General features: G+C 39.1%; 1 long non-coding RNA gene across 1 annotated transcript; it reads left to right on the top strand.

Moving 5' to 3' along the window:
* Positions 1-1,425: 1,425 nt before the first annotated feature.
* Positions 1,426-2,341, top strand: LOC150032353 (uncharacterized). The gene is made up of 3 exons (XR_016524925.1): positions 1,426-1,566; positions 1,658-1,728; positions 1,820-2,341. It is a non-coding gene; the product is annotated as an uncharacterized LOC150032353 (long non-coding RNA).
* Positions 2,342-15,363: the final 13,022 nt, after the last annotated feature.

The following is a 15,363-nucleotide window of genomic DNA, read 5'->3' as shown; positions in this document are numbered from 1 at the left end:
TAGATTAATTTAAGATTTCTTATAAAATAAATATTAATTTAAAATTGAATTGGAATATCCTTCGAAAAATAATAGCAACTATGCTACAAAAAAAAAATAATAATGAAAAAATACATAGTTAATAGTATTTATTTTAATTATGAAACGAAAATAAAGAAGAGTTATATATATATATGAAAAATGGGTTAAAAAAGTAAAAAAAAAAAAAAAAAAAAAAAAATGCCCTCAATATGGAAATCTTGAAAACTCATGTTTAGAACATCCAAAAACTCTTGATATGCCTTTCTAAGGTCATCATAGGATGTCTGGAAATCTCAAAATGCTCGGACATCTTACATTACTGCAAAATAAATGTGGTGATTCAAATGCCTACTTCATAGGGATCTTGGACTCCTACTAAACAAACAACCCCTTAAAATTTTCTAGTTGATCTCAAAACTAATTTACAATGAGAAAAGTAGTTCATGTATAATGAGGTTCCCTTATTTTTTTCAATTCCAGAATCAAGTTAATTAGATTTTAAATTCTTCCTTTTTTTTGTGCAAAGTTCACAAAGTAAGTGAAAAAAAGTATCTTTCAAAAAATTGTTTTTATTTTTTTGAATTTGTCTAAGAATTCAACCCCTATTCTTAAGAAAATGTAAATCAATGTAAGAATTGTGAACGAAATAAGCTTAATTTTTAAAAACAAAAATAAAAAACGAAATGGTTACCAAATGAGACATTAATTAGTTTCATGAATGTCGAGTGAAATTTGTTAACAACGCCTATTTAGTGGACCCCTTTGATGTTAAGGTAGTTATCATGTCTTTTTTCCCTTTTTTTTTCATTTCAATATAAAGAAACCAAAAATATATTATTAAATGAGACTTTGGCCAACTAATTTATATATGTTCATATTGAATGTAAATAAAAATAAATAAATAAACTAAATAAAATTTTTAATAAGACTTCTACTCGTCTATTTATTGTTGATTTTTCTCTTCTTTAAATTCTTCTATAATTTAACATAACATGTAGGTTTGAGGGGAGTTGAACCTTTGACCTTCTAGTCGAAAATATATGATTTAACCAATTGAGTTATGCTTAAGTTAATTTATTTAACGTGTATAAAATTATCAATTAAATTGTCTTGAACTTTTGTGGGTGATATTATAGTTTTAAATTATTATCCCTGTAATCATATTGTGACTTAGTTACAACATACTAAATCAACCAAATATTAATCTAGATACTCTACAAGAAAATATTGATATAATGAATAAATTACAACAATGAAGGACATATATCATATTCTGACTGAGCCACAAAGATTTACAAGATTAATATTTGGTTGATTTAGCATGACATGATACAAATAGATGCTAGAGAAAATGGACAAATAAACAAAATAAAGTCACATTGACAACGTGCCCTCGAACTTATCTTGTAATCACTATGATTTCTTTGAGAGATTTGAGTAAAACTGCTCCAACGCACAGTGGAAGCCCTAGTGTTCTCATCTTCTTTACCTACTTTTTCTTCATTTTTTGTCTGCAATTCTCTCAATAGTTTCAAGCTCCATAATGTATATGCCTAAGTTTGTTCCTACATTTTAAATAAGACTTTCTTTTCAGGTGATTCTGTTTGTTTGACTTTTTTCTCTATCAATCTGTTAGGTGTTTCTCTTTGCCAACTCAAAATGTAAGAAGTACTTCCATAACCAGTTGAAGCCTTGGAAATGCAAGAGGTATTTCCACAACTGGAACATTAACCTTGAATAAGTTCATTGTGGATAAAGAATATGTTTTCATTAATCTTTGATGATTTGTGATCGATAGGAATGAAATGTAGGGGGGTTTTGTCTCTAGGCTCAATTACTCAAGATCAATATTGAGGTGTTGAAGAAATGGTTGAGAAAGGCTCTGTCAAATCCTCGATGCTCGATATGTTTCTACTCGATACTCATTGAGAATTTTCTTTTATCCTCGATGAGATTCTGTTCTTGCTTAAAGGAACGCGATGAGGGCTGATCAATACTCGATCTTACTCGATGACTCTTGATCTTTACTCGGTGTAACTCGAAGATAAAATGACTGACTTGAAGCTACTCGATAGAAGAAATCGATGCACGATTCAACTCGATACACTGGAATTCGATACGATTTGATAGCAAGATTATATTCACGTGATTTGCAGAAAGATTGAAGTCGATCGAACGAAGAAGATAAAGAGAAGAAGAAGAAACACATAGGATTACGTAGTTCGGCCAAAATGCCTACGTCCATGGGAAGATTCATGTTATTTTTCACTTAGAAGATTGTGTACAGCTTTGTTTTGTTTACAGAAAAATAGAAAATTATAAACTACTCTGTTTTGTTTTCTGATAAGTGGTATTTATAACATATACTAATAGACCGTTTACAAGATAAAGTTAATTATAAACTAAACTAGCTGAGGTATTTGAGGCACGATTTCTTCAATATGTTTAAAATGCAATATGATAAATTCCAAAGAATGGGCCAAGTAATGGATTTCAAGACTCAAGAACAACAATTTTGTCAAGTAGGAATAGGCATTAATGTCTCAATTATCAAGACGTTACAAATTGACTAGTAAAACAATCTAACAATTTAGAAACAATCAATCTCTCCCTAGTTTGATTTTCCTTTCCATATAGGTTTTTCCCTCTCGCGTCATCAACACACTTGTATCTATCTTTTCAAATAGAATTCGAAACAACATTTTCAAACAAAATATTATCATGGAAAATGGTAGCATAATGGATAAACCGGAATTTAAAATTTCACCAACTTACATAATTATGATTGTGTTGTTTTTCCTAGGTTCCTGATGAGTATATTCTAATAAATGTTATTTGCATTAAGTTTTTAAGGAAGTTAAAATCAAAACTAACATGACTTTCATGCCCAAACACACATTCCTAGTTTGAAACTTGGGAAACCAAATAAATTTAGCAGTAAAATACACAAGAGATTAATTTTTTTTTTTTTTTTTTTAAAGACTAAAGAACTTAATCCTCCTTATGAATATATATTAAAACAATTATGAGTAAAATCAAAATGTAAAACTCTATGAAAGTTAATATCCTAAATAAATACTAAATGAAACTCCTATTGAATTAGACGTTAAAATAGAAATAATGTAACTACAAATCATAAGTTTCCTCCCAGACCACTTTAAATCATCACATAAATAAAAATATTCAAATATCATAGTAGAGAGATTAAAGAATAATGGTGCATAAAAATTCCAACAATGGCAAAGCAAGAACAAACCTCCACTCATGTTTGAACCAAGTTTAGATAATCCCTGCCTTCTCACATTGCTCATTGTCATCGCTTGCACCTACACACTCCTCTTCCCAAACATCGACAAAATCCTTCAAATCTACAACTTCATTGTAACATCTGAAGGCATAAAAGCTAGTAGAACCACCAAATTCGTTGATTGCAACATGTTCAACAGGTGGTAGATGGAAGACAACTCCACGCACCTGATCTACAACTTAAGGGTCTATTCTTTTGCAGGGAGAGATTTCAACTGCTTTGAAAATGGGAGGAAGGACAAGGATTACTTGAGATGGCGATGGAAGCTGAAGGAGTGCGAGATCCCAAGGTTCGACGCTGGATTGGTTCTGGAGATGCTGTGAGGGAAGCAAGTGGTGTTCGTTGGAGACTCACAGAGTCAGACGTAATGAGAGTCATAGATTTGCATGTTGATGGAAAGAGTGAAGAGATTCCGATGAAAGTGTGAGGGATTTCAATGGAAGGGTTTCGTATGAGGGTTTTGACGTTTGTGGAGATTGCGTGAGGTAGGAAGTGTTAGAGAAAATGCCACATCAGCAACCAAGGAGGAGTCAAGAAGACACATCAGCTGAAGGTTACCATGTCACTGTGGAGAGTCATGAAGAATTATTCCCTTTAGTGCTCCAAAATTTCTATTAGGATTGGTGATAACAAACAAATGTTCTTTCTTCATATATTGGACCATGTGTCCTCATTTCATTAGTTGTTTAGTATATAATTTTTTAATTCTTTGAATCCCTAAAATAGGGAACAGTGTATAAATCGGGCATGCTACCCCTTTTCAATGTAATACAGAATACGAAGAGGCAAAGCTGATATCACTCTGTCTATCGCTTAGTAAAATTGACTTCATCGTGCACAGCGATCAGCTAAACGATTGAATACATCATTCATCGTTTAGCGCCTAGAGTCCATCGTGTACAACGAAAGGGAAGATGACAGCCTTCATTGTGTAGTGCTAGCATCCTATCATTTAGTACGACAAAGGTAAACGATACTACTATCACTTAGTCTCCTCGGCTCCATTGCTTAGTACGACAAGGTAGACGATAAAGTAAGTGATATCACTATCGCTTAGTTTCTGAGGCTCCATCGCTTAGTACGATAAGGTAAGTGATAACATTATCGCTTAGTATCCAAGGCTCCGTTACTTAGTACAATGCCTCTTCAATTTTGGTGGGATGCGTTTCTCAATGCCTGTCATTTGATAAATGGTCTTCCCACGCTGGTACTAAAGAACCAATCACCTATACAACTAATGTATGGTAAACTACTTGATATCACAAAATTAAGAGTGCTTGGTTGCACCTGTTTTCCATGTCTTCGAGCATACCAGCTGAACAAGTTTCAGTTTCACTCTGATAAATGTGTTTACTTGGGTCCAAGCATGATTCACAAAGGACATCGATGTCTCAACAAAGATGGTAAAGTATTCATCTCTAGGAATGTTATCTCTAATGAATATGATTTTCCTTTCTCCTATGGCTTTCAGGTACTTGGTCCTTCAACATACAAAAATACAGTGAATAGTGGCCCTCAAGTCCTCTCTCCCAACATAACTCTGCTATTGTAAAGTGCCTTCATTCACTCGTCACAATCTGTCTCAAACCCTTATAACAGTCTCTCACCATCAAACACCTCCATACCAGATGTCAATCCAGCTTCTCCCACCTCCCCTATACCTACTGAACCTATCTCCTTTCCTCAAACATCAGATGCCTTGCCAAGCAACTGTCTAGAACATACTGCCACCCAATCTCCCATGGCCAGCCCTTTCAATCAGTCACCTAGCAGCACCCTTCTGCGTACCTCACATACAACCCATGTTCCTAACACCTCTCATCTATTGTGGCCTACTCATCCAATGATTACGAGACACAAAGCTGCCATTTTCAAACCAAAAGCTTGGCTAAGCACTACTCAATGTGACTAGCCCTTGACTGAACCAACGCTGGTGTCTGATGCACGTGCTACACCTCAATGGAAGCAAGCTATGGACACTGAATTTTAAGCACTCATCAACAACCAGACTTGGTAGTTAGTTCCTCCATTGCCATCCTTCAATATGTTGGGCAACAAATGGATTTTCAGACTAAAGAAATGGGTCAATACAAAGATACAAAGCACGTCTAGTAGCCAAAGGGTTTCATCAACATCTTGGAATTGATTTCTTTGAAACATTCAGCCCGGTGGTCAAAGCAACAACAATCAGAGTTGTCTTCAGCATTTTTGTCTTCAAAGGATGGGTCCTTCATCAGCTTGACTTCAACAATGCTTTTCTAAATGGTAAACTAACAAAAGATGTCTACATGCATCAGCCACCCGGGTATGTCAAATCTAAGTTCCCTAATCATGTATATAAACTGAACAAGACTATATATGGACTGAAACAAGCCCCTTGGTCTTGGAATGATCTACTCACCACTACTCTAATTAGCTAGGGATTCACCAACTCAAAGGCAGATACAATGTTGTTTATACTTAACTCAAAAGGTTCAACTATATTGCTCCTTGTCTATATGGATGATGTCATAATTACAGGAAGCAACATCCACTTGATCTCTCGATTAGTGGCTATTTTGGATAACATGTTTACTCTCAAAGACCTAAGAAACTGAATTACTTCTTAGGTATCCAAGTTCAATATCTGAAGCATGGATTTATATTGAATTAGTCGAAATATATTGATGATCTGTTACAAAGGATTGGCCTTTCATATCTGAAACCTGTAGCCTCACCGAGCAACCTAGGAAACATTTATCTATCAATGATGGAGTTCCTCTCACTGATCCATTTCTATATAGAAGCACAATCGGAGCACTCCAGTACCTAACCAACACCATCCGGCCATCACTTACATGGTGAATCACCTCAGTCAATTCCTCAAAGCTCCCATAGATGCTCATTGGCAAGCAACAAAAAACGTTCTTCGATACATTAGTGGTACCAAGAACTATGGCCTACTGTTTCAACCTACTCATTCGCTTGAAGTATCAGCTTATTCAGATGTAAATTAGGCAACAAACATTGATGATAAAAAGTCAGTAGCTGCATACTGTGTATTTGTTGGTGGAAATCTTGTCTCCTAGTCTTCAAAGAAGAAAACAGCAGTAGCTCGATTAAGTACTGAGTCAGAGTATCGAGCCCTTGCTCACACGGCCTAAAAAATTGTTTGGCTTCAACAACTACTAAGTGAAATCCAGCAATCCCATTCAGCCGAACCAATAATCTAATGTGACAATCTGAGTGCAGGGGCCTTAGCCAACAACCCGGTCTTCCATGCTCGGACCAAACACATTGAAATTGATGTTCACTTTGTTAGAGATCTAGTCCTCAAAGGGAAACTTGAAATCCAGTATGTTCCTTAATCAGATCAGCTAGCTGACTGCCTCATAAAACCATTGAAACACTCTCAATTCTTCAACTTAAAGTCCAAACTTGGAATAGTTGAACTCCCCATAAGTTTTAGGGGGGATGTTAGAGAAAATGCCACATCAGCAACCAAGGAGAAGTCAAGAAGACACATCAGCTGAAGGTTGTCATGTCACTGTAGAGAGTCATGAAGAATTATTCCCTTTAGTGCTCCAAAATTTCTGTTAGGATTGGTGATAACAAACAAATATTCTTTCTTCATGTATTGGACCATGTGTCCTCATTTCATTAGTTGTTTAGTATATAATTTTTTAATTCTTTGAATCCCTAAAATAGGGAACAATGTATAAATTGGGCATGCTGCCTCTTTTCAATGTAATACAGAATACGAAAAGGCAAAGCTAATATCACTCTTTCTATCACTTAGTAAAATTGACTTCCTCGTGTACAACGATCAGCTAAACGATTGAATACATCATTCATCGTTTAGCGCCTAGAGTTCATCGTGTACAACGAAAAGGTAGATGACAGCATCTGTAAGCTCGTAATCGTGTATTGCCAACAACTTATGAGGTTGATGACGTATGTGCTTTGTGATAATGACAATATGCAATACTACGTTCTCAATGATGTATGCGGTGATGCTTAGATGCTTTCGTAGTATGCGTTTGTGTAGTGTGCGTGTGTCACAAGTTTTCTTATGCTGGAACCAAGTATAATTCCAACCCAAATTTCTCAAAGTGGTCTGAGGTCGAACACAGGGATTGTAGTGATTAATACGATACTAATGTGATATATGCGACCGGGAACACAAAATAATAATGAATTGTGTTGGAAAAAGTAAATTGGGATGAAAAGTAAAATACAATAATAAAATGCGACGATAAATAAAAAACGATGATAAATAAATTACGGTGATAAAATAAGATGCGGTAATAAAGTAGAATGCGGAAACAAATAAATGAAAAAAAAAAATAAAATATAAAAATTGAGAATTGGCTGTGAAGATGTGCAAATATCTGATGAAGGCGGTGGCAAGTCTGGTTAAATGTGTCAGAAAGAGAATGGGTTGGAGGAAAGGACATCGCAAGTTCGTCAATCTTGTTGAGGACGCAACTAAGGTTCCGCTTTCCCTTGGCTTACACCTTTCAGTGTTCGACCGCGTTCCCATATGTCTATGGTGAAACAGGGATGAATGTGGTGAACGAAAGGTTGTTTCCATCTCTGGAAATACTTCTCGCTTTAGTTAATGCATTCTTCCAACCTTCTTTCGAGAGGAAGAATAACATCTTCACTTCTGCTCTCACAGGTGAAGTTGCCGTCGAGCATGCTTTAACTAAACTCGGCTAATTTCTTCAACAAAGATTAACTTACTTGCTTAATCCTTTCCCCTTACCCTAGGGAGTTAGTTACACATGGTGAAGGAATGGATGATGAATGTATGGTGAAGAACAGAGAAATGACGATGAATACGATAATGATATTAAAATCTAAAGTTAAGCATTTGTTACAGATAATGAATGAGAGATTAGAGATGAATACAGTAGATGAATAGAAAGTTAAAACAAAATACGAAAAACGTGTCAATGTCTTGACACAGATCCCGATCGAAGACGATTTGTTTGCTGGCGTGTGGAAGGAATGTAGTGGAGAACTTCCTTCTCGGGCTTGTTTTCTTGGTAGAAGTGACCTTTGCACAGAGCTTCTTCTTCGGGAATGGGAATGAATTTCTTGCTCCTGAGACTTACTTTTCGGTCTTGTCTCTTCTTGCTCCTCGAATTTTCTCTAAGTTGTTTCTTCAGACCAGCCTCCTTTCTTTGAATTTAATGTAGCTATTTATAGACCTTGGTACCTTCTACATCAGTGGTATCGCTCTAAAAAGCTGATTTTGCCTGCCATGGCTTGGTGGAAACGTCTGCTCTACTCCACATTTAGTTTGTCAGAATCGTACAACAGAAAAGCTGTACAATTTCAGAAGTCCTTCCGAATGCATCGCTCTTTTCATTTACAATCGATCGCCACATGCAGTGTAATTGCTTTGATCTTTTTATCAATTGTTGCATGTGGTGCAAATATGTTGATCGTTTGCGTCCATGATCGATCATCGCATGCGCTGCAATGCAGTGTGAATGCGTTGTTCATTTTTGTCCTCGAGCGATTGCGCATGCGGTGACCTGTTTCTTGCAAAACAAAGACTTGGACATTTCGCCATCGCAATGGGGTTAGCGGGTGTGCTTATGACACTTCACAACTTTTGCATTTCTAAGCCAATTTCTATACGGTCGACGCAACTTTTTCCTTTTTTTGCCGCATAATCTAAATAAAACGGCATAAATAACTTGTATTTCTATAAGTTATCATACCCCCAAATTTAGATATATGCTTGTCCTCAAGCATATCCTCCACTAAGGCAATTTCGCTCAAATCCTATCCTAACTTTGCGTCGATCGGCTACTCTGAATGCTCCACCTCTACATAATTTCTAAAAACTTCAAATTCCTTCTATCCTTCGAACATTTCTTCAACATGCTCTACTTTATTCTTACCTAAAACAAACCTCTGCTCAAAGTTTTTTTCTTGTTTTGAAAAGAATGTTTTTCCTATTCTTGTGAAAACAACGAAGTGCGTCTTTTATGTGGTGGCCTGGTTTGCGTCTTCCTATAGAGAGCGTTGATCATGGTTACACCCTTCGTTTTGGCTTGCTCCCACGGGTGTCATGCGAGCATCCAATTTCGGTTATGTACCAAGCTCAACTTCAACTCTTGATCCTTAGTCAATTTTTACTTTAGCTGGTCAATGGAGTTGTCTCTTTTATTCTTTTTTTTTTTTTTTTTTTGTATTGCGTCGATCCTGGTAACCTACCTTCGTTTTGGCTTGCTCCCACGAGTGTCATGCGAACATCCAACTACGAGCAGGTTCCTTTCATGACCTAACTCTTATCAGGTTGGTATTTTTCCCTTGCGCTGACATCGGATTTTTTTTTTTTTTTTTTTTATGATGAACGCATTTGCCTGATATGATCGCATCTGCTCAGATCTTCCCCACCCCAAAATTTAGAGAGTCGTAAGGTTCTCATTGCATTGTTTTGGACAGAAAAGACAAAACACTTAGTCAAAATTTTGAAAAGAATATTTGAGCAGAGTCTTGTAATAGAGAAGGTAAAGTAGAGCTATTGCGATGAATTGTCTAAGTGTTAGGCAGAAAATGCAATGTATAAAGAAATTTCACTAAGGTTACGCATACTACTCGTCATGGCAGCGCAAATAAATAATGCAAAAGAAAAGAAAGGAATTACCGCAATAAATTGACAAAGGATGATATAAATAAAGAGGCCAACGCATATGGAAAGAATAATTACTCAGTTATACAAAAATTGTCTAAGTATACAAAGAATTATATTGATCGTAAACACAAAATTGTAAGGAGAAGGTGGTACAAAGAATTCTATTTATAAAAAAAAAATGAATGGCCGCAAAAAGAATTCAAAATTATGAAGGAGAAGGTGGTACACCCCCAAATTTAGATTTGCGACTGGGGCTCTTGGTGAGGAAGGCGTTGCGGATGAGCTCTTTGCGGCGCTTCTTGAAAGTGCAGAGGCTACTGTAGATGTTGAGGCACCATGGGACCATGTAAATAGGTAGTTAAGAAATTCAAGTACTCATGGTTGCGTTCTGCCATCTGTCTTTGATTCTTGCGAATGGTAAAAATAGTGCGTTGAATGTTGACCATCGCCCGACGCAGCTTTGCATTGCTCTCTCGCAACTCCATTTATGAATGGTGGAAGAAGGATAGCTCTTGAGACAAAAAGCCCCACATATCTTCTAGGGCAGCAGCAAGGGATGTAGTGAAGGGTTGTGTCGTCGATGTTTCACTAGCATCGGTTTGGGGTTGAGCGGAAGGGCCTGCTCCCAAACCGTGTAGGTCATCAACATACGGCGATGTTTTCGGTGAAAAGTGGGATGGAGATGGATGGCAGGTGGACGCTGTTGGAGATGCGGGGTTGGAGTCGGGGGCAAGGAGGAGATTGGTGAATTGTTCGGGAAGAGGGTAAAGGGGTTCAGCTATTGGGCTTGGTGGACGAATGACTAAGGGTAAAGGGTCCAAGGGTAGATTGGATTGCTTCTGCGATGAACTTCCTTGGATGATTTCCTTTCCTTTGTCATTGCAATGCTGCTTCTTGGGTTTTGGTGGTTGCGGCGCATTTAAATCAATGAGGGGCCGTTTCGGTGGAAGCTCGGGGCAATGTGGCGAATCCTTGAGAAGCATTCTCAGGATTTTGGTGTTGATGATGTCATTCACTTCTGACATAGGTTCTTCTTCAATGCTCGCACCCACAGATAGGCATAGGCTCGAAACTGTCCATGGGAAGAAGTACTGGCCTCTTACACGGCCAAGAAAACCTCGGATTTGCTTCGCAAGAAGCTAGCCCACATCAATCGGAATGTCGCGCGTTATGCAATATGTGGCCATAACTCGATCCCTTGAAATGGTTTTATCATGCGATGTTGGGATGAGTTGCCTCTTCACCAAATAGACCCAAAGGCGCGCTTCTGGTAGCAGCCGGTTGAAGCCAACGGTTCTTATGCCAGTTAAGGACACCGTCCACTTAGTGCCCGGTTACGTTAATACTCTCAGCGAATCCTCCATATGCTCTTCTTCAGGATGATCAAGCAGTTTGTTACCCGGTGCTTCCGGGAAATTCTTCAACTGGTAGAGTTGATTGATGTCCTCTGCGCTGAATGGCACTACCCTTTCTTCGACGATCATCGTATCTTCGATGTCGTGGAGTTGGCCATGTTAGAAGGCCCTCACTACCGATGGAATTACAATGAATGGATACTGGCAGAAAGTTTCCCAACTATGTTCCACCACAATGCTGATGATGAGATCCGATAGTGGCGCCGACATAGTAAAGAAGCCCATTTCCATCCATAGATCATCATTTTTCTTCTTGGTTTGGCGCCTCCTAGCTGACGCAAGCTCGTTGCTTTCCACCTTTGCTTTGCCATTTTCCTGAGCGGACGAAAGGCGAGACTTTTGTCTTTGGATGCATTCCCGCGCCTTGCGTTGCTCTTGTTTTTCCTTTTCCCACTCTTCCACTTCTTTTCTTTTTCGCTCTCTGACGCACTGGATATTTGCTTTGTGGCGAATCTTTTTTTCCTCATTTTCTTCTTCTCTCATTTCCTTTTCAAATTGCTCCGAGGCGAGTGCAATGCGCTACTCATCCTCGAGCCTTCTTTTCTCCTCTTCTTCCGCCCTTGCGTTGTCATGGCGAACCTCCTCATCGTGAAGCTTTCTAGCTTCATGCCCGCATTCCAGATTTGGCCCACCCGTGACATTTTCTCTTCCTTCTCCTCTAATTTTCTTTTTTTTTTCTTCCTTCTCCTTTTCTATGCGTTGAAAAATTGTTGGGTCACTTGTGGACCCTTCCGGCGCATTCTCCTTGCGACACCGCATTAAAGGGGAGATGTAAGGATCTTCTTTATCGTCCGACGCAACTAATCTGGAATGTGGCCATGAAGTTAGTAGTTGCACTGATGATTTAACTTGTGCTAACACCCCCTCTTCCACCCTTGCGGTGGTTGATTCTTCATCGACATCCAAACTTTCTGCCCTTTTCCTCCTTTCTTCCTCTTTCTTCAGGCGCTTCTCTTCTCGCCTGCGCTGCTGTCTTTCGCTTCTCCTTTTTTCTTTCGTCTCCTTCTCCAGTCGGACGACTTCATCTTTTTCTGCCCGTTTTTCTTCAACTTTTCTCTTCTTCTTCTTCTCTTCAGACTTCTCCATTTGCTTCTTCGCCTCCACAACCTCCAAAACAACCCTTATGGGTCCCTCATTGGAGTCTGTTGGGGCAGTCTCCTTAGGATCCAAAATGGTCAGGGCCATTCTCTACGAAGCCACCGGTAACTCCTCTTCTGATAGTAGGGGCTGGTTCACTACTCCGGCCTCCGACAACCCTTCATCTCTTTCTAAATGGCTCAGAATACTCCTGAATACCTCCTTGTCGTCTTTTCGTTTCAACTCACTCTCGGTTGAAGGTATTGGAAGCACCAGCTTAGGTCTGGTGGCAGGGGCACTCTCCGTGCTCGATCTCTCACGGTGGGTGGGTGGTATTACGGCTATAGAGGTTTTTCGCCTGGGTTTTCCGACGATTCTAGGGGATAGATTTGGTTGGGCAACGAGGAACGCCATCTCCCACAGGGTGACGGAGGCATAGGAAGGGAACGATGGCTGGGAAGAGGAATGGGATGATTGTCCGACCATTGGTTCGGTAAAGGGAAAGAAGTTGAAAAAAAAAATTTGATCTTCGGAAGAAAGTGCAAAAGGGGATGATGGTATACAGAAAGATTTTTGCTTAGGGTTTTCGCGAAGAGACGAAAGTAAACTCTAACGGGCTGAGGAGGGGCGATTTATAGGTTGGGCCTTGATGAGCCCAACGCAATCGCTGCGATGGCAGGCTTTGGTATTCCAAAAAGCCTGTTGCGCCCCTCCCATTATGACTTAGTAGGAAAGGATGTCCTTTCGTCTGCTAAGTAATAATTCCCTCTGGATCTGAAGCGATTCGACTACACTCTCCGTGAATATTTTATCATTTATTTATTTTATAGGACAGGTGCAATGTTTATTTGTTAATGCAATATGTTCGTTACTGCAAATGCATATTTGCGGAGGATGGGCGCAATGTATATATTAGCGCAACACAACCATCAATGCAATGTAACTTAGGAGGATGGGCGCAAGGTATTTCTACCAGCACAACACATCTGTCAACATAATGCATATTTGCAGAGGACGGGCGCAATGTACATACGAGCGCAACTCATCCGTCGTCGCAATGCATACCTGACATGTCATAGTATCACCAATATCACAACGCCTATCCCAAAACCATATTGATAAGACGTTGCAGTGTTCATTTACATCATTCATTCACAGAAAATTATGATCAACGCATGCTAAGACAGAATTGGAAATAAATTCAACTAGGCAGAAAACTAAATTAACGCAAGATGAGATTGAAATAGAAATAAATTCAAGTAGGCAAGAAAACTAATTTACGAAAGCAATAACAAAGCAGTAGATAAAGCAGTAAAGATAGATAATAGGGATGTTGTTTGGAAAAGGGACTTCAGTGTTACCGCAAATGCATCCCTGCAAGCGATCAGTCTTGCTTGCCTAAGTCGATGGTCTCCTTGCGTCATTACACATTGCCCCCATAGTAGGGCTTAATTCGTTGACCATTGACTTTGAATGGGCTGATTCCATCCTCGTTTGTTAACTCCACTGTGCCATAGGGGAAGATAGTCTTGATGCAGAATGGCCCAGACCAGCAGGACTTCAACTTTCCTGGAAACAATCGCAAACGTTTGTTAAATAAAAGTACCTGTTAACCCATGAAGAACATCTTTTTACTTATGCGGTCATCATGCCATTTCTTGGTTCGCTCTTTATAAAGTTTGGCATTTTCGTAGGCATTCATTCGCCACTCGACCAACTCGTTCAACTGCAACTTCCGGACTTCCCTCGCATTTGACAGATCAAAATTCAGTTTTTTAATTGCCCACATTGCCTTGTGTTCCAGCTCGAGAGGCAGATGGCAAGCTTCTCTGAAGACTAGGGCATATGGCGACATACCGATTGGAGTTTTAAAGGTAGTCATATATGCCCATAGTGCTTCATCAAGCTTGGGTCACCAATCTTTCCTGGAGGTAATGACTACCTTCTCCAAGATGGTCTTGATTTCTCTGTTGGAGATTTCTGCCTGCCCATTGGTTTGTGGGTGATACGCAGTTGCAACTCTATGCCTGACATTAAATTTGATCAATAGGTTGATGATGATGCGATTAATGAAATGTGTACCTTCATCGCTAATTAATGCACGTGGCGTTCCATATCGCGTGAAGATGTTTTTCTTGAGAAATTTCGCCTCCATGGCCGCATTGTTTTTAGCACATGCGATGGCCTCAACCCACTTTGAAACATAATCAACCGCAACCAAAATATATTGATGACCCTTTGAAGGTGAAAACGGGCCCATGAAGTCGATTCTCCATACGTCAAACAGTTCAATTTCTAAGATCGAAGTCAAAGGAATTTCATCCTGTCTGGACATGTTCCCTGTTCTCGGGCACTTTTCGCATTGCACAACATAGACGTTGGCGTCCTTGAATAGCGTTGCCCAAAAAATAGCCGCTCTGTAGAACTTTTGCGGCGGTCCGCTGCCCCACAAAATGTCATCCATAAGAGGACTCATGACAAAGTTCTAAAATGTGCTTGGTTTCGTGCTCAAGAATGCATCGACACTGAATATGATCAGGTCTGAGTCAATAAAGGAATGGATCATCCCACAAATAAAACTTAACCTCGTGTCTCAACTTCTTCTTCTGCTAGTATAAATAGTCCTTGGGTACTTGGCCGCTAACTATGAAGTTTACAATATTCGCATACCATGGGACATTAACGCATACCGTCATAAGGTGCTCGTCAGGGAATCTCTCTTCAATCTCTTTCTCTCTCTTCTGAACCTCACACTTTTCTAATCGTGATAAATGATCTGCGACTTGGTTCTCAGTGCCATTCTGGTCTTTGATTTCTAGGTCAAATTCTTGCAGGAGTAATACCCACCTAATCAGTCTTGGTTTTGTGTCTTTTTTCGTCATGAGGTATTTAATCGCAGAATGATCAGT

The sequence above is a fragment of the Benincasa hispida genome, chromosome 11 (genome assembly GCF_027475165.1).
Source record: "Benincasa hispida cultivar pf3 chromosome 11, pf3_genome.v1.1, whole genome shotgun sequence".
In the NCBI taxonomy this organism is placed as follows: Eukaryota; Viridiplantae; Streptophyta; class Magnoliopsida; order Cucurbitales; family Cucurbitaceae; genus Benincasa; species Benincasa hispida.
The sequence above is the reverse complement of the archived record's forward strand: the minus strand, read 5'-3'. Positions and strand labels throughout refer to the sequence as shown.